This window comes from Schistocerca serialis, chromosome 7, assembly GCF_023864345.2.
Source record: "Schistocerca serialis cubense isolate TAMUIC-IGC-003099 chromosome 7, iqSchSeri2.2, whole genome shotgun sequence".
Classification (NCBI taxonomy): Eukaryota; Metazoa; Arthropoda; class Insecta; order Orthoptera; family Acrididae; genus Schistocerca; species Schistocerca serialis.
Genome location: NC_064644.1, coordinates 339836283 through 339860971, shown reverse-complemented (window position 1 = coordinate 339860971; position 24689 = coordinate 339836283).

The following is a 24689-nucleotide window of genomic DNA, read 5'->3' as shown; positions in this document are numbered from 1 at the left end:
TTAATCTCTTAAGAGGGGTCCATACATAACACATCAAGCCTACCTTCGACTTCACTCATTTTAACCGATAGGCCAATTATGGTATTACACCAAACACTAGATGTCTTCACCTATACTTTATCGATGGAGACAAATGCAGAAGAAATACCAATCTCTGTCCTGGAAGAGACGAAATGATGGTGAAATATCAAGGCTGAGAAGGTATTATGGCATATTTGAACAATGCGGTTTCTGAACTGTAAGGGGTACAACTCATCGCGACATCAAGCCATTCATTTATGGGTCCTGTAGTCCAGTTACCATGGGTACTCGGTAATGTGCCAAACCAGCGTGATGAGGATCGTTTTAATTCAATCCTACGATTTTAAGAGTTGTTTTCACTAACTATTTGGATGGTTGTTTCTGACTGTTCTCGGAGCCATTTGAACCATTTTTGTAATTTTAAGATAATAAAACATATAGACAGACGACAATGAGTGCATATTTATCAGTAGTCACACGTCTAAGATAGAAGTTCACAGGATTACGTGAAGAATCTTCGGGATGTGCATTTTTCGGAAGTGTAACATAACAGAATATTTCGATGATATATCATATGGCAGTGTAATGTTGATGGAATATGTTGCACTCAGAAAGAAGGATACCGGAATGTTACCTGCCGATTGTCTGTTAAAGTAATTGTAGTTCTGAGCTACCTAACATGCACAAGTGTTTTGCATGTATTGGTGGCCACCTGTACGTAAACAGCTACTTTCACTTCGTTTGCACGGGTAGATACCAACTTGTCGTATTGCTGCGAAACGTAAACAATAAATTTGTAGTCTTGTAGTCGCTGGCCATTCTTTTCTATGTTCTTGTTTGATTTGAATTTATGCTTCCCATCGTTTCCCAGGTCCATCGCAAAGCGAAACATCAGTCTCCGGTTAACCATGCCAAGCTAATACGCTATTCATGTTTATTTATTTTCACCATATCATCCACAATGCAAAAAATGCTTCCGTGATTACAGTGCCAACATTAAAACACAGCTGACATTCATTATTGTAATGCACTACCTTCTGATTCCTGTTCCTTATTATATCTTATATCGTAAGTCATGAATGGACTAAATGAGGTATCATTGTATCATTACAAAATTTCACAATATTTTACTTTTACAGAATTATCAAGGAACTTAATTTTTTTCATACCAGTTGCTTATTATCAGGGCAAAATGATTGATATTTTTACTAATTTATGTAAACATTCCACTGGTGCTATACTGAATTTCTCAAATTACAAAGCACTCGATCAAAATCATTTTCTTCGCTGGATGTCTCACTCTCTCAGTGTCTTCCATTTCGTTTCGGATTTCGATATCACTGTACAGATTATCTATGTATTCTATTAAGGGTTCATGTACACCTCAAAAATATTCATTCTATTTCATACGCGTTTTATACATGATTAAACAGGAGAACTTTGAGTAATATTTTAACATACGCATCATATGATGTTATATATTGAGGGACTGTAGGGCACTTGATACAGTGTCATGCTGCTTAATGTTCATACGGAGGGTGATCTTTATTACTTGGTTGCAATATTTGATACGATCTGACTTCATTCATATGATGAAATGGTTGGCACTAGTTAACTTTCTTGCCACTGTGCTCTAGTGAGGGCATTGCTGTCGGCTTTACCTGCGTTCGAAGGAAGAGGGTGCCAAGTTCATAGACTGTAGTAAAAGTGCACGCCGACTGAGGGGTGAGGAGATCTTTTTATCTGCGGAACCTGGTGAAAACTTTTGCCAAGGCTGACTTGCACGAAGGAGACGCTGCAGCTATGAGCAGAGCATTGTAAGTGAACCATCAATTACGGCGGTTCCCAAACAACAACTCAAGTACACATGTTATTCCAAAACGAAAAGACTTTCTCAACAATAAATTCTCGCTTTTTTTAAAAAAAACAATTTCCAATAGCTCAAAAATTTTCTTTATGAAAAGGAGATTGCACGGTATGACGTTAACAATTCCCCAATAATAATATTTTAAATTTATCATATATATATATATATATATATATATATATATATATATATATATATATATATAGAACAATTCCCTAAAAGGAACATTTAGGTAGCTAGTTTGTACTAAAGTTAAAATAGTTGACTCTTGGCAATCAAATAACATACATTACACCTGTCAGTTGTTACAAAATAAATGTGAATAAGCCTGCACACAAACCTTCACATTAAAGGCAGTTCCCAAAAAAGGGAAGGGAGAGATACGTATAAAGAGGCCCAGATCACAATAGATGGAATTATAGTTATTGGAGGTCAACAGGGCCACAACAGATCAGCCCCAAAACTTTCAAGGAAAGCCACCATCTCCCCGAGATACGAAAAACCAGAAGGTTTAGCAAGGGCGGTGCCTAACAGACTCCGAACCACAGGGACCCGCGACACCGACCCTAAATCACCGAATCGAGGTGTGAATGAAAACGGCCCGACCAAGAAGCAATTACCACATTCCCGCGGACAGGCAAACGACAACTGTGGTGGACGCCACCAACAAACCACTGGTGAAGAAACTCTTACAATTCACTAGAACTTATATATATATATATATATATATATATATATATATATATATATATATATATTCAACTGTACATAAAAATGGTACTCAACTTCTCACACTCCACCCCAGAGCCGGGAACACTTCGCACTTCCAAATCCACGTCAGAGCCAACCGCTATCAGTGGTTTCAACGGCCGATAAGAATACATACGGTCCCACGCGCTCATCTCCTGCATCACGGTTTCTAAACTTCATAAGCCACGTACATGTGGGTGAGGCAGACTTAGCCCCTGACAGCCAAGAGGTCGAACAAAACACGTGGCGAGCAGTTGACGACCCCCAACATCAGGGCTCCGCTCGCGCCACCATCTCTCCCGGCCACCACCCAGCACGTACTCCTCGATCGTCACGCGACCGTACACTTGCTCCACCTACCGCCAGAGGACGGTAGCGATCCAAACAGCGCGCTAAACCGAAAGTGCCACCGCAAACACTAGACGCGAAGCGAAAGCACTCCGCCTGGAGCTCTTTTCGAAGAGCCGGATACAACTACGCATCAACCTCCCCCTCCCTCCCTCCCCCCAAAGGTGACCACGCGCTGGCAACCGAAAGCCAATTTCAGCGGACTTAATCTGGCTGAAATGGACTCCGTGCTCCCTACGAGACTGATTATGCCTAACCAGCAAGTTAACCGGACCCAGAATGCGAAGGATGGTACACGGGCCCAAACTGCGGGCAGTAAATTTCCTTACTCTGCCCTCGCCCCTCCCGCGGCCAGAGAAATTCCTGTATTAACCTGATCGCCCGGTTTTCCCATATAAGGCCTCCGATTGCTATTATACCTCAAATCTTGTCTACCATGAGCAGCAGCAATATTCCGACGCGCCTGATTCCAATTCTTCTTAATCAGACAAGGGCTAACCCGCTCGGGAAGTAGGTCTTGGATCCGCCACAAGTTTGACAAGGGGGAATTGACCGGATAAGCGAACAATAAAGAGGCTAGAGTAACTTTCAACCGCTCGTGTGCCGCCGTATTAAATGCGAAGTTGATCCACGGTAAATCCGAATCCCAGCTATTCGAACTACACTGATGGTAAATTATTAGGGCTGATTCCAAGTTCCTATTCTCGCGATCTGCAATAGATCCTTGACGGTAATATGGGGTAGTCGCTATATGTTTAACACCATTCCCAAAACAAAAGGCCTTAAAGTTCGCCGAATCAAAGGCGTGAGCATTATCACTGACCAGCCTCTTAGGGGGACCGAAAACAGGAAATGTTGGTGAGATGCGAGATAGTGACTTCGGTAGTACCGTTCCGGCTATGAACCAGCCACATAAAACGAGAGAACGCATCAATGACGACAGATTTAGAGATTGCTTGTCTTGGGCCGAGGCAACGGACCCACATAATCAACATATGGCCATTAAAATTGCTACACCACGAAGATGACGCGCTGCAGACGCGAAATTTAACCGACAGGAAGAAGATGCTGTGATATGTAAATGATCATATTTTCAAAGCATTCACACAAGGTTGGCGCCGGTGGCGACACCTACAACGTCCTTACATGAGAAAAGTTTTCAACCGATTTCTCATACACGAACAGCAGTTGACCGGCGTCGCCTGGTGAAACGTTGTTGTGATGCCTTGTGTAAGGAGGAGAAATGGGTACCATCACGTTTCCGACTTTGATAAAAGTCGGATTGTAGTCCATCGCGATTGCGGTTTATCGTATCGCGATATTGCGTTCGCGTTGGTCGAATCCAATGACTGTTAGCAGAATATGGAATCGATGGGTTCAGGAGGGTAATACTAAACGCCGTGCTGGATCCCAACGGCCTCGTATCACTAACAGTCGAGATGACAGGCATCTTATCCGCATGGCTGTAATGGATCGTGCAGCCACGTCTCTATCCCTGAGTCAACAGATGGGGACGTTTGCAAGACAACAACCATCTGCAGGAAAAGTTCGACGACGTTTGCAGCAGCACGGACTATCAGCTCGGAGACCATGGCAGCTGTTACCTTTGACGCTGCAGCATAGACAGGAGCGCCTGCGATGGTGTACTCAACGTCGAACGTGGGTGCACGAATGACAAAACGTCATTTTTTCGGATGAATCCAGGTTCTGTTTACATCATCATGATGGTCGTATCCGTGTTTGGCGACATCGCGGTGAACGCACATTGGAAGCGCGTATTCGTCATCGCCAAACTGGCGTATCACCCAGCTTGATGGTATGGGGTACCATTGGTTAGACGTCTCTGTCACCTCTTGTTTGCATTAACGGCACTTTGAACAGTGAACGTTACATTTTAGATGTGTTACGACCCGTGGCTCTACCCTCCATTTGATCCCGGCGAAACACTACATTTCAGCAAGATATTGCACGAGCGCATGTTGCAGGTCCAGTACGGGCCTTTCTGGATACAGAAAATGTACGACTGTTGCCCTGGCCAGCACATTCTCCAGATCTCTCACCAATTGAAATCGTCTGGCCAATGGTGGCCGAGCAACTGGCTCGTCACAATACGCCAGTCACCACTCTTGATGAACTGCATGGGCAGCTGTACCTGTACACGCCATCCAAGCTGTGTTTGACTAAATGCCCAGGCGTACTAAGGCCGTTATTAAAGCCAGAGGTGGTTGTTCTGGGTACTGACTTCTCACGATCTATGCCCCGAAATTGCGTGAAAATGTAATCACATGTCAGATCCAGTATAATATATTTGTCCAATGAATACCTGTTTATCATCTGTATTTTTCTTACTGTAGCAATTTTAATGGCCAGCAGTGTATATACGGTCCACAGGGCTGCTCGGAGGACAATAGACCCTGTCGGACGGCATTGTTAGGTTTAGCAGCCCGACATAAGTGACACTTAGCTACCAGCTGTTCATCATCCCGTTCAAGGTGAGGCCACGTAGCATATTGTTTAATCCTTTGAATAGTTTTATATGTGCCCAAATGACCCCCTACCAAGGAAGAATGATAACACTGAAACATGGATTGAATCAACACTTGGGGTAAGCAGATCCTGGGATGACGATCTTGACCCACTTCGTCACACAAAATTCCGTTCTTAATACTATATCCCCGGACTAACTCACACTTCACCCGTTGCTTAGTGGGTGCTATTTCGGAATCCTGATCCTGATTCTCAGTATGATCCCTGAACAGCTGGGTACCTCCCACAAGACCATGGTCTGAACTTCTTGTGAGTGATCTAGTCAGTCGCCCGAACCACCGTGCTGCTGCTCAAACGTTCGACTAAGTGCGGCCGCCACCACATTCTCGGTACCCCTGATATGTTTGTGAACTCAAAAGCTGAGATCCTCACTGCCCACCGGGCGATCCACCCCGTCTTCCGTGGTCTGGCCAGGACCCAACTTAAAGCCTGATCAGTCTCGAGCTGGAAAGGCTTATGCACCAGTTTTCTCCAAAGCATACAGAACAGCTAACGCCTTGCACTCGTAGATTGAGTACCTCGACTCAGCGTCATATAGCCTGCGAGACGCATAAGCCAAAGGTTGTCTATGGCCCAAAAGTCGGGAACCCCAAGGACCGGCGAGTTGGCAATAGCCGTTTTAATCTGTTCAAAGGCAGCCTGCTAAGTGGGACCCCAAACAAAACGAACACCCTTCTTACGGAGTTGATTCAAGGGTGCGGCTAAGGAGGCAAAATCCGGTACGAAACGCCTAAAATACTTCACCATACCAAAGAACTTTGCCACTCCCCGCTTATCCTTAGCAGGGGGCAAGGCGCGCAAGGCTTTCGTGCGATCCTGATCGATCCGGACGGACTGCCCGAAACGCTACGGCCCAAAAAGGAAATTTGCGGTTTCGCCAGTGTAACCTTAGATGGTTTGACTGTTAGACCGGCCATCTGGAGCCTAGCCAGGACCTGACGCAAATGAAGCAAATGTTCTTCAAATGACCTACTATAAATAACTAGATCGTCTAAATATTTGCAGACGCAACGTAACTTTAAATCACACAACAGTATCTAATAAACGGATGAAAACAGCAGCCCCAGTACAAGACCGAATGGAACGCGATTGAATTCATACAGATTCCAATCGGTACAGAAGGCTTACAATTTTCAGTCAACGGAATCTGATAATAGACCGGATTCAAATCAAGTACAGTAAACCAAGTAACGCCAGCGAACCAAGTAAAGGCGTTGTGGAGGTCAGGAAGGGGTACTGATTCCAAAATCAATTTCTCATTAAGACGCCGGTAGTCAACTACCGCCCTAAAATCCTCCCCCCCCCCCTCCCCTTGGTCTTTGAGGACCAGAAATATCAGGGAGGCACACGGAGATGTGGAGGGACGAATAACCCCCTGTTTTAAAATTTTACGTACCTTCCCTCGTAGTATTTCCATTTCTGGAGGAGACAACCGGTACGGGGACTGCCTAACAGGAAAGTCATCGGTCAAATGAATGTCATATCCCAGAATGTTAGTAACCCCTAGTTTATCCCTCAGTAAATCCGGAAACTCCCCTACCTGCTGACCTTGCTGCGGCGAAAGGTGTCTAATATCCACTTCATCAACAGAAGCTACCGGAAAGGCAGGGACCACCGACGACAACGCCTCCCGACATTCACAGAGACCGAACTTCTCCATAGGAGCAAACTTAAAGAAGAAAAGCCCTCCGGAATAATCCAACACCAGCTGAGGTTTTTTTAGAAATAAAGTCAAAGTCAAGTGCCAGGTTCACTGGCAAACGTGTCACGAGAGCGAAGGTGATTGGCCAAAAAATCTTCCCTACCGAAATACTACCCTTAGCCCACCCCGCCAGAGACAACACCTGACCATTAGCGACACGACATCTTCGAAGCGGGATCTTCTCGGGTCTAAGTTTAGTAAGGTGGCCAAACTCCAGAATTCAAGCCTCACTAAGTAAGGAGTACCTACTACCAGAATCCAACCAGGCGCAAATGGGTTCGTGGTTAAGTTTGAACACAAATATAGGGAAGACGCGATCGGGACTCGGCTACGACGGCACGCCCACAACAAGCCGTAAATTTACTAAACAAGGCGCGCCGCTTTTCCTTATGTCATTTGTTACTCCTACTACAATGGGGAACCGGGCAATAGCGAACTAAAAGACCACTCTCACCACAACGAAGTCCACAGCTCGTGGTCTTGCTGTAGCGTTCTCGCTTCCCGCGCACGGAGTAGCGGCTTCGATTCCCGGCGGGGTCAGGGATTTTCTCTGCCTCGAGATGACTTGGTGTTGTGTGTCTTTCATCATCGTTTCATCATCATTGACTCGCAAGTCGCCGAAGTGAGGTCAGCGAAAAAGGACTTGCAATTTCGGCGACCGAACACCCCGCATGCGGTCTCCCGACCAACAATGCCGTAAGATCATTTCATTCCACCACAATGAAAACATCGCCTTATCTCAACCCCGGTGCTTCTACCCCGACCGCGCTCCTCGGCCACCAAAAGTTCTTTTACAGGCCTAGAAACCCTAGCGCCCCCTGTTTCCTCTCGCAGCTTTAACGCAGACGCCGTGCCTATTGCTCCATGCAAATCCTCTCATGCAACCGTAGGGGATTTGAAGATAAAATGCAATTTTTCTGCAGCAGCCATCCCTTCCAAAATCACAGAGACCAACTGGTCCTCAGACACATCGACTAAGAGCACTTGTGAGGCAACTTTCACCCTCTTCACATGCTGCTGTAGGCTCTCCCACTCTCCTTGTATCCTCCAGATGTAGTGACACTCTAAATACTTCCCAAAGCCCGCAGTAGGTCTCTGACTAATAATCTTCTGCCTAAGCTGAAGCAAGCATATCTGTTCAGCGAGAGCTCTGGAGACTAGATCTCTGAGTCCCCCTTTGGCTAAAGGGTAGAGTAAAGCTAAAAGGTTGGAGTGCGCTTTCCCGAAAGGAGTGAGAGTGCTGCTCTAAGTGAACCAGCAACCAAAGTACCTCCTCGATCTTACTCAAAGAATCAATAGTTAACTCCCCTATATCATTCAAAAGAATTCCAATTGGGTTAGGTAATTTAGCAAAAGGTTCCAAACTACCTACCATCTTCTGGTTTTGAAAACCCGGCAAGGTCCCCGCCTGCGCCCGATCCGGCTCGACCTGCCCACTGAATTCCTCAGAACCAAACTCTAAACAAGGTAAGCTTAGCTGCAACGCAGCCACCATCTGCTGCAACTCCGAAACGATCTTACGATCATCGTCACTCGAAACTATTTGCTGTAAGTCAGAAACCCGGTTAGAAATATGCACCAGATATGCACGTAATCTAGTAAGTTGTTTCCGGTTAGGCTGATCGACTGAAAACCAATTAAGATCTTTTTCAAACTCACCCACCGCCTCAACGGCCGCGGCTACGCTGGCCGGCAGATTACCAATGACTTCCTTAGTAACAACAGGACGCTGCAAGGAATCCTGTAAACATGCGGCCACCTCTGGAACCGTGCCCTTCTTGTCAATCCCACGAATTTTAATTTCGTACAAAAGCTGCTCGCGCCGGAGAATCCTAAGCTCGGGCACTCCCTCACCGCACATCACATCCTGAAATATACACTCTCAAAGTAAATGTGAACAAACAAACAAAATAATAAAGAAAATATTAATAACTACTAACTAAACTTCCACCAGCAACTCAAGGGGACCAGGTAGCGAGCGTACAACCACGCTCTGCTACCAGCAATGAACCGTCAGTTTGGGCGGTTCACAAACAACAACTCAGGTACACATGTCATTCAAAAAACGTTATCGTGGAAGTAAGGGGCCAGGAAGTGCTGATGAAATAACACACACTGCTAAGGTTATCTTTTTATTTGAAAAGGCTTTCTCAATAACAAATTTTTAAATCCGGCCTTTAAAAAAAAGAAATTTCAGAAACAATTTCCAACAGCTGACCAATTTTCCTTATGGAAAGGAGATTGCAAGGTATGATGTTATATATATACAGGGTGTTTCAAAAATGACCGGTATATTTGAAACGGCAATAAAAACTAAACGAGCAGCGATAGAAATACACCGTTTGTTGCAATATGCTTGGGACAACAGTACATTTTCAGGCAGACAAACTTTCGAAATTACAGTAGTTATAATTTTCAACAACAGACGGCGCTGCGGTCTGGGAAACTCTATAGTACGATATTTTCCACATATCCACCGTGCGTAGCAATAATATGGCGTAGTCTCTGAATGAAATTACCCGAAACCTTTGACAACGTGTCTGGCGGAATGGCTTCACATGCAGATAAGATGTACTGCTTCAGCTGTTCAATTGTTTCTGGATTCTGGCAGTACACTTGGTCTTTCAAGTGTCCCCACAGAAAGAAGTCACAGGGGTTCATGTCTGGCGAATAGGGAGGTCAATCCACCCCACCTCCTGTATGTTTCGGATAGCCCAATGCAATCACACGATCATCGAAATATTCATTCAGGAAATTAAAGACGTCGGCCGTGCGATGTGGCCGGGCACCATCTTGCATAAACCACGAGGTGTTCGCAGTGTCGTCTAAGGCAGTTTGTATCGCCACAAATTCACGAAGAATGTCCAGATAGCGTGATGCAGTAATCGTTTCGGATCTGAAAAATGGGCCAATGATTCCTTTGGAAGAAATGGCGGCCCAGACCAGTACTTTTTGAGGATGCAGGGACGATGGGACTGCAACATGGGGCTTTTCAGTTCCCCATATGCGCCAGTTCTGTTTATTGACGAAGCCGTCCAGGTAAAAATAAGCTTCGTCAGTAAACCAAATGCTGCCCACCTGCATATCGCCGTCATCAATCCTGGGCATTATATCGTTAGCGAATGTCTCTCGTGCAGCAATGGTAGCGGCGCTGAGGGGTTGCCGCGTTTGAATTTTGTATGGATAGAGGTGTAAACTCTGGCGCATGAGACGATACGTGGACGTTGGCGTCATTTGGACCGCAGCTGCAACACGGCGAACTGAAACCCGAGGCCGCTGTTGGATCACCTGCTGCACTAGCTGCGCGTTGCCCTCTGTGGTTGCCGTACGCGGTCGCCCTACCTTTCCAGCACGTTTATCCGTCACGTTCCCAGTCCGTTGAAATTTTTCAAACAGATCCTTTATTGTATCGCTTTTCGGTCCTTTAGTTACATTAAACCTCCTTTGAAAACTTCGTCTTGTTGCAACAACACTGTGTTCTAGGCGGTGGAATTCCAACACCAGAAAAATCCTCTGTTCTAAGGAATAAACCATGTTGTCCTCAGCACACGCGCACATTGTGAACAGCACACGCTTACAGCAGAAAGACGACGTACAGAATGGCGCACCCACAGACTGCGTTGTCTTCTATATCTTTCACATCACTTGCAGCGCCATCTGTTGTTGAAAATTGTAACTACTATAATTTCGAAAGTTTGTCCGCCTGTAAATGTACTGTTGTCCCAAGCATATTGCAACAAACGGTGTATTTCTATCGCTGCTCGTTTAGTTTTTATTGCCGTTTCAAATATACCGGTCATTTTTGAAACCCCCTGTATCAACAATTTAAAAAAACTCTTTTCAATAACTGCCACATTTTCAATATGCAAAGGATATTGCAAAGGATGAAGTTAACAACTTCCCAATAATAAGATTTTAAACTTATATATATATGAGAACAATTCCTTAAAGAAACCTTTACGTAGCTAGTTTGTATTAAAGTTAAAATAGTTGTCTCTTGCCAATTAAATAACATACAATACACCTGTCAGTTGTTACAGGATAAATGTGAATAAGCCTGCACACAAATCTTTACAATAAAGGCTGTTCTCAAAAAAAAATTTTCCTTAGCTCGGTGTGGGAGTGACACGTCTAAAGGGGCCCAGATCACAATGGACGGAATTATAGTTATTGGTGGTCTACACGGCCACCGCAGATCAGGCCAAAAACTTGCATGGCAAGCCACCATCTCCCCGAGATACGAAAAACCAGAAGGTTTAGCAAGGGCGATGCCTACACAGACTCCGAACCACAGAGACCCGCGACACCGACCCTAAATCACCGAATCGAGGTGTGAATGAAAACGGCCCGGCCAAGAAGCAATTACCACATTCCCGCTGACAGGCAAACGACAACTGTGGTGGGACGACCCCAACAAACCACTGGTGAAGAAACTCATACACTTCACTAGAACTTGTTGTTGTTGGTGTGGTCTTCAGTCCTGAGATTGGTTTGATGCAGCTCTCCATGCTACTCTATCCTGTGCAAGCTTTTTCATCCCCCAGTACCTACTGCAACCTACATCCTTCTGAATCTGCTTAGTGTATTCATCTCTTGGTCTCCCTCTACGATTTTTACCCTCCACGGTGCCCTCCAATACTAAATTGATGATCCCTTGATGCCTCAGAACATGTCCTACCAACCGATCCCTTCTTCTGGTCAAGTTGAGCCACAAACTTCTCTTCTCCCCAATCCTATTCAATACTTCCTCATTAGTTATGTGATCTACCCATCTAATCTTCAGCATTCTTCTGTAGCACCACATTTCGAAAGCTTCTATTCTCTTCTTGTCCAAACTATTTATCGTCCATGTTTCACTTCCATACATGGCTACACTCCATACAAATACTTTCAGAAATGACTTCCTGACACTTAAATCAATACTGGATGTTAACAAATTTCTCTTCTTCAGAAACGCTTTCCTTGCTATTGCCAGCCTACATTTTATATCCTCTCTACTTCGACCATCATCAGTTATTTTGCTCCCCAAATAGCAAAACTCCTTTACTACTTTAAGTGCCTCATTTCCTAATCTAATTCCCTCAGCATCACCCGATTTAATTAGACTACATTCCATTATCCTTGTTTTGCTTTTGTTGATGTTCATCTTATATCCTCCTTTCAAGACACTGTCCATTCCATTCAACTGCTCTTCCAAGTCCTTTGCTGTCTCTGACAGAATTACAATGTCATCGGCGAACCTCAAAGTTTTTATTTCTTCTCCATGAATTTTAATACCTACTCCGAATTTTTCTTTTGTTTCCTTTACTGCTTGCTCAATATACAGATTGAACAACATCGGGGAGAGGCTACAACCCTATCTTACTCCCTTCCCAACCACTGCTTCCCTTTCATGTCCCTCGACTCTTATAGCTGCCATCTGGTTTCTGTACAAATTGTAAGTAGTCTTTCGCTCCCTGTATTTTACCCCTGCCACCTTTAGAATTTGAAAGAGAGTATTCCAGTCAACATTGTCAAAAGCTTTCTCTAAGTCTACAAATGCTAGAAACGTAGGTTTGCCTTTCCTTAATCTTTCTTCTAAGATAAGTCGTAGGGTCAGTATTGCCTCACGTGTTCCAGTGTTTCTACGGAATCCAAACTGATCTTCCCCGAGGTTGGCTTCTACCAGTTTTTCCATTCGTCTGTAAAGAATTCGTGTTAGTATTTTGCAGCTGTGACTTATTGAGCTGATAGTTCGGTAATTTTCACATCTGTCAACACCTGCTTTCTTTGGGATTGGAATTATTATATTCTTCTTGAAGTCTGAGGGTATTTCGCCTGTCTCATACATCTTCCTCACCAGATGGTAGAGTTTTGTCAGGACTGGCTCTCCCACGGCCATCAGTAGTTCCAATGGAATATTGTCTACTCCGGGGGCTTTGTTTCGACTCAGGTCTTTCAGTGCTCTGTCAAACTCTTCACGCAGTATCATATCTCCCATTTCATCTTCATCTACATCCTCTTCCATTTCCATAATATTGTCCTCAAGTACATCGCCCTTGTATAGACCCTCTATATACTCCTTCCACCTTTCTGCTTTCCCTTCTTTGCTTAGAACTGGGTTTCCATCTGAGCTCTTGATATTCATACAAGTCGTTCTCTTATCTCCAAAGGTCTCTTTAATTTTCCTGTAGGTGGTATCTATCTTACCCCTAGTGAGATAGGCCTCTACATCCTTACATTTGTCCTCTAGCTATCCCTGCTTAGCCATTTTGCACTTCCTGTCGATCTCATTTTTGAGACGTTTGTATTCCTTTTTGCCTGTTTCACTTACTGCATTTTTATATTTTCTCCTTTCATCAATTAAATTCAATATTTCTTCTGTTACCCAAGGATTTCTACTAGCCCTCGTCTTTTTACCTACTTGATCCTCTGCTGCCTTCACTACTTCATCCCTCAAAGCTACCCATTCTTCTTCTACTGTATTTATTTCCCCCATTCCTGTCAATTGCTCCCTTATGCTCTCCCTGAATCTCTGTACAACCTCTGGTTCTTTTAGTTTATCCAGGTCCCATCTCCTTATATTCCTACCTTTTTGCAGTTTCTTCAGTTTTAATCTACAGGTCAAAACCAATAGATTGTGGTCAGAGTCCACATCTGCCCCTGGAAATGTCTTACAATTTAAAACCTGGTTCCTAAATCACTGTCTTACCATTATATAATCTATCTGATACCTTTTACTATCTCCAGGGTTCTTCCATGTATACAACCTTCTTTCATGATTCTTAAACCAAGTGTTATGATTATGTTGTGCTCTGTGCAAAATTCTACCAGGTGGCTTCCTCTTTCATTTCTGTCCCCCAATCCATATTCACCTAGTATGTTCCCTTCTCTCCCTTTTCCTACACTCGAATTCCAGTCACCCATGACTATTAAATTTTCGTCTCCCTTCACAATCTGAATAATTTCTTTTATTTCATCATACATTTCTTCAATTTCTTCGTCATCTGCAGAGCTAGTTGGCATATAAACTTGTACTACCGTAGTAGGTGTGGGCTTCGTATCTATCTTGGCCACAATAATGCGTTCACTATGCTGTTTGTAGTAGCTTACCCGCATTCCTATTTTCCTATTCATTATTAAACCTACTCCTGCATTACCCCTATTTGATTTTGTGTTTATAACCCTGTAGTCACCTGACCAGAAGTCTTGTTCCTCCTGCCACCGAACTTCACTAATTCCCACTATATCTAACTTCAACCTATCCATTTCCCTTTTTAAATTTTCTAACCTACCTGCCCGATTAAGGGATCTGACATTCCACGCTCCGATCCGTAGAACGCCAGTTTTCTTTCTCCTGATAACGACATCCTCTTGAGTAGTCCCCGCCCGGAGATCCGAATGGGGGACTATTTTACCTCCGGAATATTTTACCCAAGAGGACGCCATCATCATGTAATCATACAGTAAAGCTGCATGCCCTCGGGAAAAATTACGGCTGTAGTTTCCCCTTGCTTTCAGCCGTTGCAGTACCGGCACGGCAATGCCGTTTTGGTTATTGTTACAAGGACAGATCAGTCAATCATCCAGACTGTTGCTCTTGCAACTACTGAAAAGGCTGCTGCCCCTCTTCAGGAACCACACGTTTGTCTGGTCTCTCAACAGATACCCCTCCTTTGTGGTTGCACCTACGGTACGGCTATCTGTATCGCTGAGGCACGCAAGCCTCCCCACCAACGGCAAGGTCCATGGTTCATGGGGGGGACTAGAACATATATATATATATATATATATATATATATATATATATATATATATATATATATATATATATATATTCAACTGTACATAAAAACGGTACTCAACTTCTCACACTGCACCCCAGAGGCGGGAACACCTCGCACTTCCAAATGCTCGTCAGAGTCAACCGCTGCCAGTGGTTTCAACGGCCTATAAGGAGACATATGCTCCCACGCACTGATCTCCTGCACCACGGGTTCTAAGCTTCATAAGCCACGTACATGCGGGTAAGGCAGACTTAGCCCCTGACAGCCAAGAGGTCGGCCAAAACACGAGGTGAGCAGTTGACGACCCCTAACAGCAGGGCCCCGCTCGCACCACCACGTCTCTCGGTCACCACTCAGTACGTAATCCTCGATCGTCACGCGACCGTACACTTGCTCCACCTACCGCCAGAGGGCGGTAGTGGTCCAAACCTCGCGCCAAGCACCGCAAACACTAGACGCGAAGCGTCAGCACTCCGCCTGGCGAGCTTTTCGAACATCCGGACTCACCTATGGCTCAGTAAGATCTGATGACCAGCAATGAAACACAGATTGGACCCTTATTAGGTAGAAAATGGATGAGACGGCTGCAAGTTTCTGTGAATTTCCCTGGGACAGGGCAGTGGCACCTAGGTATCAAGACTGTACTAGTAAAAATATTTGTGAAGGCTTGAGGCTTTTAGCGACTTTATGGCCATGGAGGCAACAGGGGAGATAACGATCTTCTTATGGAGGGCTGCGGTTCCACCCAATTCAAGCTTTTAGCATACACTGACGCGAAGCTGAATCTTTTTTCCTTTCCTCTCAATTAACTTTAAAAGTCGCTGGTTGGTCAAATCTGTGTATGCAGAATAATGTGGGGGGGGGGGGGGGCGGTCTCCCAGCTTCGAATGCCGAGGTCCAGCTCGTGAGTGGCTTGTGCTAATGTGTGTGTATTCTAAGCATGCAAATGTGCTATGTTACTGAGCTGCTGAAGAAAGCTGTTGAGTAAGAGTAGATCACTCTTCTAGTGGCGCTCCGCTAGTAAAGAACGGCAAGTCTTTACCTAAATGGTAAGACTTATGTCCTGTGCCAGTGTGCCACTTAGAGCCTGTGCCAGTCACCATGTGGACTGTCATAGGTACTGCTTCTTGCATCATGCACACAAGTTATGCATGGGTGTACTTATTTGTTTTGAGTCGGCCGTCTAAACATTTGACTTATTCCGTCATGCACAGTCATGACATGGAGTCAAATTGGTTTGGCAGACCAGCAATCGGGTCCACCTGCACCTTGGAAAACACCGGGTTATCAGGGGCTCATAGGGAAGTATCCGAAATCCGAATCAGCCGAACGGGAGACCGCAGACTTGAAAATTGTCGGGCGCGCGCCGTTAGTAACCGATTGCCGCTGTCCATTCTGTGCCACCCTCACCTGCAGGAGGGTCAAGTATTCAGTGCTACGGCGTTGGGCTCCACTATATACTTCTCAGCACCCTGTTCCTTAGAATCATATTTTTATTTATGGAATAGTATAGTGTATATACTTGATAGTAGCGTAGTTTTTGGGCCACCCCACAGGTTCACATTTACGAAGTCAGATAAAGCGATTAAGGATGAATTTTGTCAGTTATTACTGTAAAAATAAGTTTTGCTGTCTGTCTCAGAACCTTTAACTGCCTAGTCTCGATTGCCATTCGTGTCCGTAGCCCACCGTTACATATTTCCACGCCCCAGTTGCCACGGTTTTCGCTCGCAGCTGCGTTTGGCCGGCAGATTGCCGCCCCATATGTCTTTGACTTCCCCCGACAGAGGTCGCCTCCAACCAGTGATTCGTTCTCTCCGCCAGCACACCGAGGCCGGGAGTTTAATCGGGAGCCGGCAGAACTGGTGACGTCCACCGAATTGTCACTGACGTCTCTGCAACGCACGCCCCAGATGGCTTCCGGTACGCTTGCCGCGACCTTCTCGCCGAAGGCAGAAGGGCTTAATTCCGGCTACGGCGAAATCCAGCGAACCCGCTTTGTCACACCGCCTGTGGCTGCTGGGAAACGGGCGGGTATTCGCGGCCGTCTGGTCTGCGTTCATTGTCCGGCAGTCCACTATCAACAAAGGCATCTCCCCTGGCGAACAAGTTCCTGGAATTTTCGGTAATATTCTTTCCAAGAGGCCGTTACATTTAATTGTCCTGTGCGGACATCATTGTTTTGTTGAAAGCTTTGCCGTTAAGCACCAATCCCTCTCTCCATTTTATGTTCTTCCTTTTAATGCTTTATGAGGATGGGAAGTCGACGAAAATTCCCTTCCAAGCTTTAGTCTAACGAATGAAGCTATACAACTACTACGGGTTCGTGAAAGAGGGACAGTGTTAACGTTAACACACCCGCACACGTGAAACTACTACATACATAAATCATTAACGCCACGCATAACGCGAAAACCAAGGACTGAGCTGGTGCATATCTTGATCGACCCACTTTCCTCATCGCACATTAAAGACTTTTCAAATACTGTAAAAAAATTTTAATTTTAGAGTCCCCTGTGCTTTTTTCCTAGCACGCACTCGGTGACCAAGTCGTAAGCTAATACAGACTGGTTACCCAACACGCCCCATCTACTACACGACTCATTTCGCTACGCTCGCATCTAAAAACGGATTACTATTTTGGATTTAAATCAGACTGTAGACAAGATGCGTTTAGCCATGCATAAAGAATTTGCAGCATTTGCAGTTTGTAAACGATATTACAGATTAAAGCAATGAATAGCTGTTACTACATACAGTTAGCCTGGTGTTTTGAGGACGTCTGTGGCTCAGGCTTCCAGGCAGATTTAACCTGGGTGACAGACTAGGACTCGAATCTTTGGTTCCTGTGTTCGCAGCCAAGCGCTCTACCCTATGTTCTATCGAAGCACTACTCACGGCGTGTCCTCACTGCTTTTCTTCCGCCAGTATCGTTATCCTACATTTGAGACAATGCATACAGTTCCCTGCAAAACCTGCCGGACTAGGTGCGTCCTGATTCGTTTCTGGATAGCTCAGATCCTAGAGCACGTCCTGCGAAAGGCCGAGGTGTCAGGTTCGAGTTCCAGCGTGGTACATAGTTTTATCTGTCACGAGGTTTCAGATCAGCTCACAGGCCGCCACAGAATGAAAATTAATTCTGGACTCACTTTCCGCCGAAATTCCTATAAAAGAAAGTCTTGCTTCAACCTCTATTAACGAGTTGAAGAATATATGCCTCAATACCAGCGATCTCATCACACTTCTAAAAAATAGGGTTATTTTAGATATTTTGGTATTAACTAATCAATTACTGAGAGTTTTCAAATTCTAAAAATGAAAGGGATGGAGATGGATCGCTTGTAAATGAAACGTACCTTACAAGTACTCCACACGGCAATCGAATTTCTGCATTTTTTTCATTTTTATTGCACTTGATATTTCGAACTTAAATACTAATACAGTTCGACGCAGTTCTTAAGAACTCTCGAAATAACTGACAGATTTCCCGAGTATCTTTTATTTGACAGGACTATTTAAGATGACCATATGGCTCTGTTGTAGAATGCTCAACTGTGATCTGAGCGGCCTGGGTTTAAACCTTGGCTGGTGGGAACTTTTAAACAGAGAGGCGTGTTCTACAGTCATTTCTATGAGGCGTAAAATAGATAAAGATAAAAAGATTAGAAACGATTTTTTAATTGAAATAATTATGTTTTATAAAACATCGATAACTAAGTATATTTTCAGTGAAAACTCCATTTTTGTGTGCGATTTGTAATTAGAAAAATGGTTCAAATGGCTCTGAGCACTATGCGACTTAACTTCTGAGATCATCAGTCGCCTAGAACTTAGAACTAATTAAACCTAACTAACCTAAAGACATCACACACATCCATGCCCGAGGCAGGATTCGAACCTGCGAAGTAGCGTTCGCTCGGTTCCAGACTGTAGCGCCTAGAACCGCACGGCCACTCCGGCCGGCTGTAATTAGAAATTATAAGATGTATTTCTTCTGAAGAAAGGACCATCAGATTTGTGTTGATTAGCACACATTCAATGAATTTTGTAGCTGAATGATGCCGGTACTGTAACGGAATGAAACGAAAGAAAGATGAAAACAACCCACAAACCAGCGACTACCGTCTCCTGTGTTAGCGACCTTTTTTTTTCATCTTTATGTGTTCTACGGTACACAGAAATGTTTTATTTTTTAAATTGACATTGGCTGGGAATTTAATCCGGGGTGTCGACATGGGAGACAAGCATTCTCCCTCAGAGCCACATGACCTATCAAAAAAGTCTTCCTCGATTTATAAAATTAAAGATGCTTGGAAATCTTCAAAATCGATTTACTCCAGAAGTTTTTAGAGCCACGTCGGATTGGCGTGTCATCTCCTTGGTACTACAACTACATCTGCATCTACATACATACTCCGCAATTAGCGAGTCACGAAAAGAACGCCTCCTTTCCTCCAGAGACTCCCACCCGAGTTCCTGAAGCATTTCCGTAACACTCGCGTGATGATCAAACCTACCAGTAACCAATCTATCAGCCCGCCTCTTAATTGCTTCTATGTCGTCCCTCAATCCGAACTCATAAGAGATCCCAAACGCTGGAGCAATACTCAAGAATAGGTCGTATTAGTGCTTTATAAGCAGTCTCCTTTACAGATGAACCACATCTTCCAAAAATTCTACTAATTAACCGAAGACGACTATCCGCCTTCCCCACAACTACCATTACATGCTTGTCCCACTTCATACTGCTCTGCAATGTTACGCCCAAATATTTAATCGACGTGACTGTGTCATGCGCTACACTACTAATGGAGTATTCAAACATTACGGGATTCTTTTTCCTATTCATCTGCATTAATTTACATTTATCTGTATTTGGAGTTAGCTGCCATTCCTTACCACCAATCACAAATCCTGTCCAAGGCATCTTGTATCCTCCTACAGTCACTCAACGACGACACCTTCCCGTACACCACAGCATCATCAGCAAACTTCCGCACATTGATACCCACCCTATCCAAAATATCATTTTGTAGGTAGAAAACAACAGCGGACCCACCACACTTCCCTGGGGCACTCCAGATGATACCCTCACCTCCGATGAACACTAACCATCGAGGACAACGTACTGGGTTCTATTACTTAAGAAGTCTTCGAGCCACTCACATACTTGAGAACCAATCCCATATGCTCGTACCTTAGTTAGGAGTCTGCAGTGGGGCACCGAGTCAAACGCTTTCCGGAAGTCAAGGAATATGGCATCCGTCTAATACCCTTCATCCATGGTTCGCAAGATATCATGTGAAAAAAGGGCGAGTTGCGTTTCGCAGGATCGATGCTTTCTAAAGCGGTGCTGACGCATGGACAGCAACTTCTCTATCTCAAGGAAATTCACTATCTTGGAACTGAGAATGTTCGAGAATCCTGCAACAAACGGATGTTAAGGATATTGGCCGTAATTTTTAGGATCCGTCCTTCTACCCTTCTACCTGCGCTTTTTTCCAGTCGCTCGGGACTTTACGTTGGGCAAGAGATTCGCGATAAATGCAAGCTAAGTAAGGAGCCACTGCAGAAGAGTACTCTCTGTAAAACCGAATTGGAATCCCATCAGGACCTGGCGATTTGTTTATTTTCAACCCATTCAGCTGCTTCACAACCCCAGGGTTGTATATCACTATGTCCTCCATACGGGATTCTGTGCGAGACTCAAAGGGCGGTATGTTTGTACGATCCGCCTGCGTGAAAGATTTCTCAAATGCTAAATTTAAAATTTCAGCTTTCATTTTGCTGTCTTCCGTTGCCCGGCCAGACTGATCAGTGAGTGACTGGATGGAAGCCTGCGACTCGCTTACCGATTTTACGTGAGACCAGAATTTCCTTGGGTTTTCAGCAAGATCTTTTGCTAAGGTATGACGGTGGTAGTGGTTGAATGCTTCACGCATCGCTCTTTTAACAGGAGCACGAATCTCTAGTAACTTTTGCCTGTCCTCATTCTCCCGATCTTTCTTGTACCGCGAGTGCAACTGCTTTTGCTTCCTGAGCATTCTCCGAATTGCGCTGTTAAACCACGGTGGGTCTTTTCCGACCGTTACCCACTTTTTCGGAACATACTTGTCCAGTGCGTGATTTACAGTGTGTTTAAAATTTGCCCATAATTCTTCCACGTCCATCGTACCGGAAGTAAATGAAGTCGATTCATTTACTAAGTGGGATGCTAACAACTGCTTATCCGCTCTTTCTAGTAAGAATACTCTCCTAGCCTTCTCGACCGACTTTTAAACTTTCGTAACCATAGTGGTAATGACAACATTTGGCTGTCCCATCATTCATGTGACCTCTTCATGGTGCTTTAGTGATTTTGCCCCAGATTGAGGTCTCGACTGGTCGGTTTCGTATCTTTACTTTTGGCTTCTTTCGTTTCATGTGTCCCTTTCTTTGTATGCTCCCCTGAGTCTCTCTCTCCTGTTCCACTGATCCATAGGCACACCGCAGGCCCCATCTGAGCACAGTGTGTGTATTCACTTTTCCACTGAGGGAGAAACATTTCATCCTACATTTATTTGTTACGTCACCATAAAATTCAGAACACTTTTCTTTATAATTTTCAGTAAGAGATTGCATAAATAGTTAGCAGCCGGGCCTGTATGTCAAACAGCATTTCAAAAGTTGCTATATATGCGGCTGAAGTATCCTTAGTGTTTTTCTTCTAGCTCCACCAGTTGACTTAGTTGGGACAAAACTTCCCTCAATTCGTCACACATCCTCATCTGACACAGCTGTCTGTACCTACTTCATCCCTCGCAGTATCATGCAGATTGTTGAGACTGCTTGAACCATCACGTCATACTTTCGTAGTTAGTAGTTCAATGAAGAATTGTGGACAAAATATCCACTGTGCTGAAACAGCTGACTGACTCCTACCGAACTCTAGAGCGCAGGAAATATGTGCGGTAGTCACCATACATCTGAAGCGAACTGGTTGTCGAGAGCACTCTGACCGTCGTTTATGCACGTATTGGCTCTCTAGCGGCGGTAACCGAACATTTATATCACCTTTCTTTCCAATACCGTGAAAATGAAAATGTCAATTTCGTCCGGAACTGTTGACTGTGTTATCCTAGGGGTGGATTCATCCGCTTGTCGGAAAGGGTACTCTTCCTTGGCGCACATTGGCCTCTTTCCGTGCCGAGTTTTGTGGTATGAGTATTGGTATAGAGTAGGGCAGTGTACTGGACGCGTATTTAATGTAGTGTTATGTTCGTGTTACATGTTCGTGCTGCTGCTACTGCTGCTGCTGCTGCTGCTGCTGATGATGATGATGAGTGAAGGGAGGGATCGAAACATGAATCCGGCGAATTACTCTTTCCGAATAGCACCAAAGCAGCCGCCGATCAGCACTCTGAGATGTTCTCACTTCACGAGATACAGCGGAAAAAGGTTGCATTTTAATACAGATAAAGGAATAAAGACTAGTGGTCTGGAACTTTACGCCCAGATTTCTCTTCCCTTGTCGGCCAAATATTGACAGTGAAATTTCAGCCACCATCAGTATCCGAACTGGTTTAGCTCGTTGTCGAGAGTCACCGTTCAGTGGTAAGTTAACGACCTCGGCTAAGGAGGTGGATCCAAATACTGTGTAGATTATTTAAATAAAATTTACATTTTATGAAATAAAAGTAATTAAATAGGGACCATGTTTTCAGTAACACTGTGTATTGTTGCAAGGATAATTGTACAGAAAACTTCTATCCAGCGATGAATAGTTGTTGTTGACGATGATGATGATAATATATTTACCCATGGTTTGGTATCCTCCTGTTTTACCAAATGACAAGGCACTAATTGCGATATGATAATGACACCATACCTTTATATTCAGTTAAAAAAACAGCCTGTAAGAGAGCTGGCATATATAATTTATTTAATAAATGATTAAATTTCGAACATTTTATTTAAAAATATAAATACTGGAAATCTAAGAATGGCGCTGTATTCCTAAAATTTCGGATTTCATTATTACAAAAAAAAATTTAAAATATTGTAATTTATTAAAAAATGATGGTCATTTTCTAATCGTACCTTCATTAAATTATCATTTCTGAATCACAGACGCTTAACCCTAACCATACCAACGTATTTTCTACGTTATACATGAAGAGGTTGGTGCACTTTATGTCCCCCAAAAATTGGTGATAAATTCTGTAGTAGTCATTGACTTATATTAACGACAACCTGAAAAAATACTTTTAGCTCACTCTTAGTAAATCAATACATTACTATAATGAACTATCAAGCTGGAAGTATTGCATGAGTACACAAAAAAATTAAAATGCCACTTTCGGTTATTGTTGTCGACATCTATTTGCAAACATACTTTTTAAAGAGGTATTGATGTGAAAGTAAGGGCCTGAACCTGAAATTATTGAATATGACTTTCATCGTAGAAAGTGATATCTACTATTAAGACAAAATTTTTTTTTTTTAGCTTTAACCAAAAAATTAAAAACATTTGTGGAATCAGGTAGATAAATTCATTAAAAACAACAAATATTTTTCAGTATTTTGAAGTGTAAAGTAACTGACTTGGTTACTACAAGTTAAGCTAAACAGAAGATATTCTTGTAACCATCAACAACATTGGCCTACAATGTTAACTAAGTTGTTGCTACGTTTCAATTTTTTCACAAGTATTTTAGTATGGTAACGATATTACGATCTTTTACAAACCTGTTATCTTCTGAATTATTTAACTTCAAGTCTATACTTACAGTGCAGTCTCTATACTGTATTTGGAAATGAGGTGTGTCTGCCACATGTTAAGTGGCTAGATTTAAAATTCTTAGTTCCTCACTGATGATGCCTCCCATGAATACGCTAAACATAATTGATTAGGTATAAAATACACTGATTTACAGAAACGGTATTTCGTGATGACTGGGTGTTGTGTGCTGTCCTTAGGTTAGTTAGGTTTAAGTAGTTCTAAGTTCTAGGGGACTGATGACCATAGATGTTGAGTCCCATAGTGCTCACAGCCCTTTTTAGAAACGGTATTTCTGTTATAATCATTTTTAAAATAAAGTACCTTTAACAATTAATTTATTAGATGTTTGTAAATTGTTTGGTGTTTATATTTCTACCATTACTGACAGCAATATCTCTATCTGTAAATCCGTATAATGGGCTACTAACTGTATCTAGAAACAAAATTATGAATTTGTTAAGCGGATGGTGAATACCTGTGTTTTTGTTCCATGAGTACTTTTGATCACGATCTCAGAAATGGCTGCATTGTCATGTGACTATAGACAGTGTTAAAAAGTACTCATAGGCCGAAAGCACCCTCGCTGCAACCACCACGGTGCTGTTCCAATGTTGCTTCCGCAACCAGAGCCCTCTTCGCTTAACCAACAGCGCATTGTTGTGTTGCTAAGAATCGCGTGGCGCTCCCCATAGCGGCGTGGCGCCATTATTACAGCAGTGTGGCGGAAGCGGGCCTGCCGGCCGACGCTGGGCAAACAAAACAGGAGAGCGCCGAGCAGAGCAGACGAGAAGGGTTCGCCGAAACCGCGGCGCATCCGGCCTGGCTTTGGGCGCGCCGCAGCCGCCGGTGTAATTAAATACCTCTGCGGCCGTACAGACGCCGAAATGAGGTTTTTATTTTGAAGCAACGGCGGGCGACGCTTGCCCC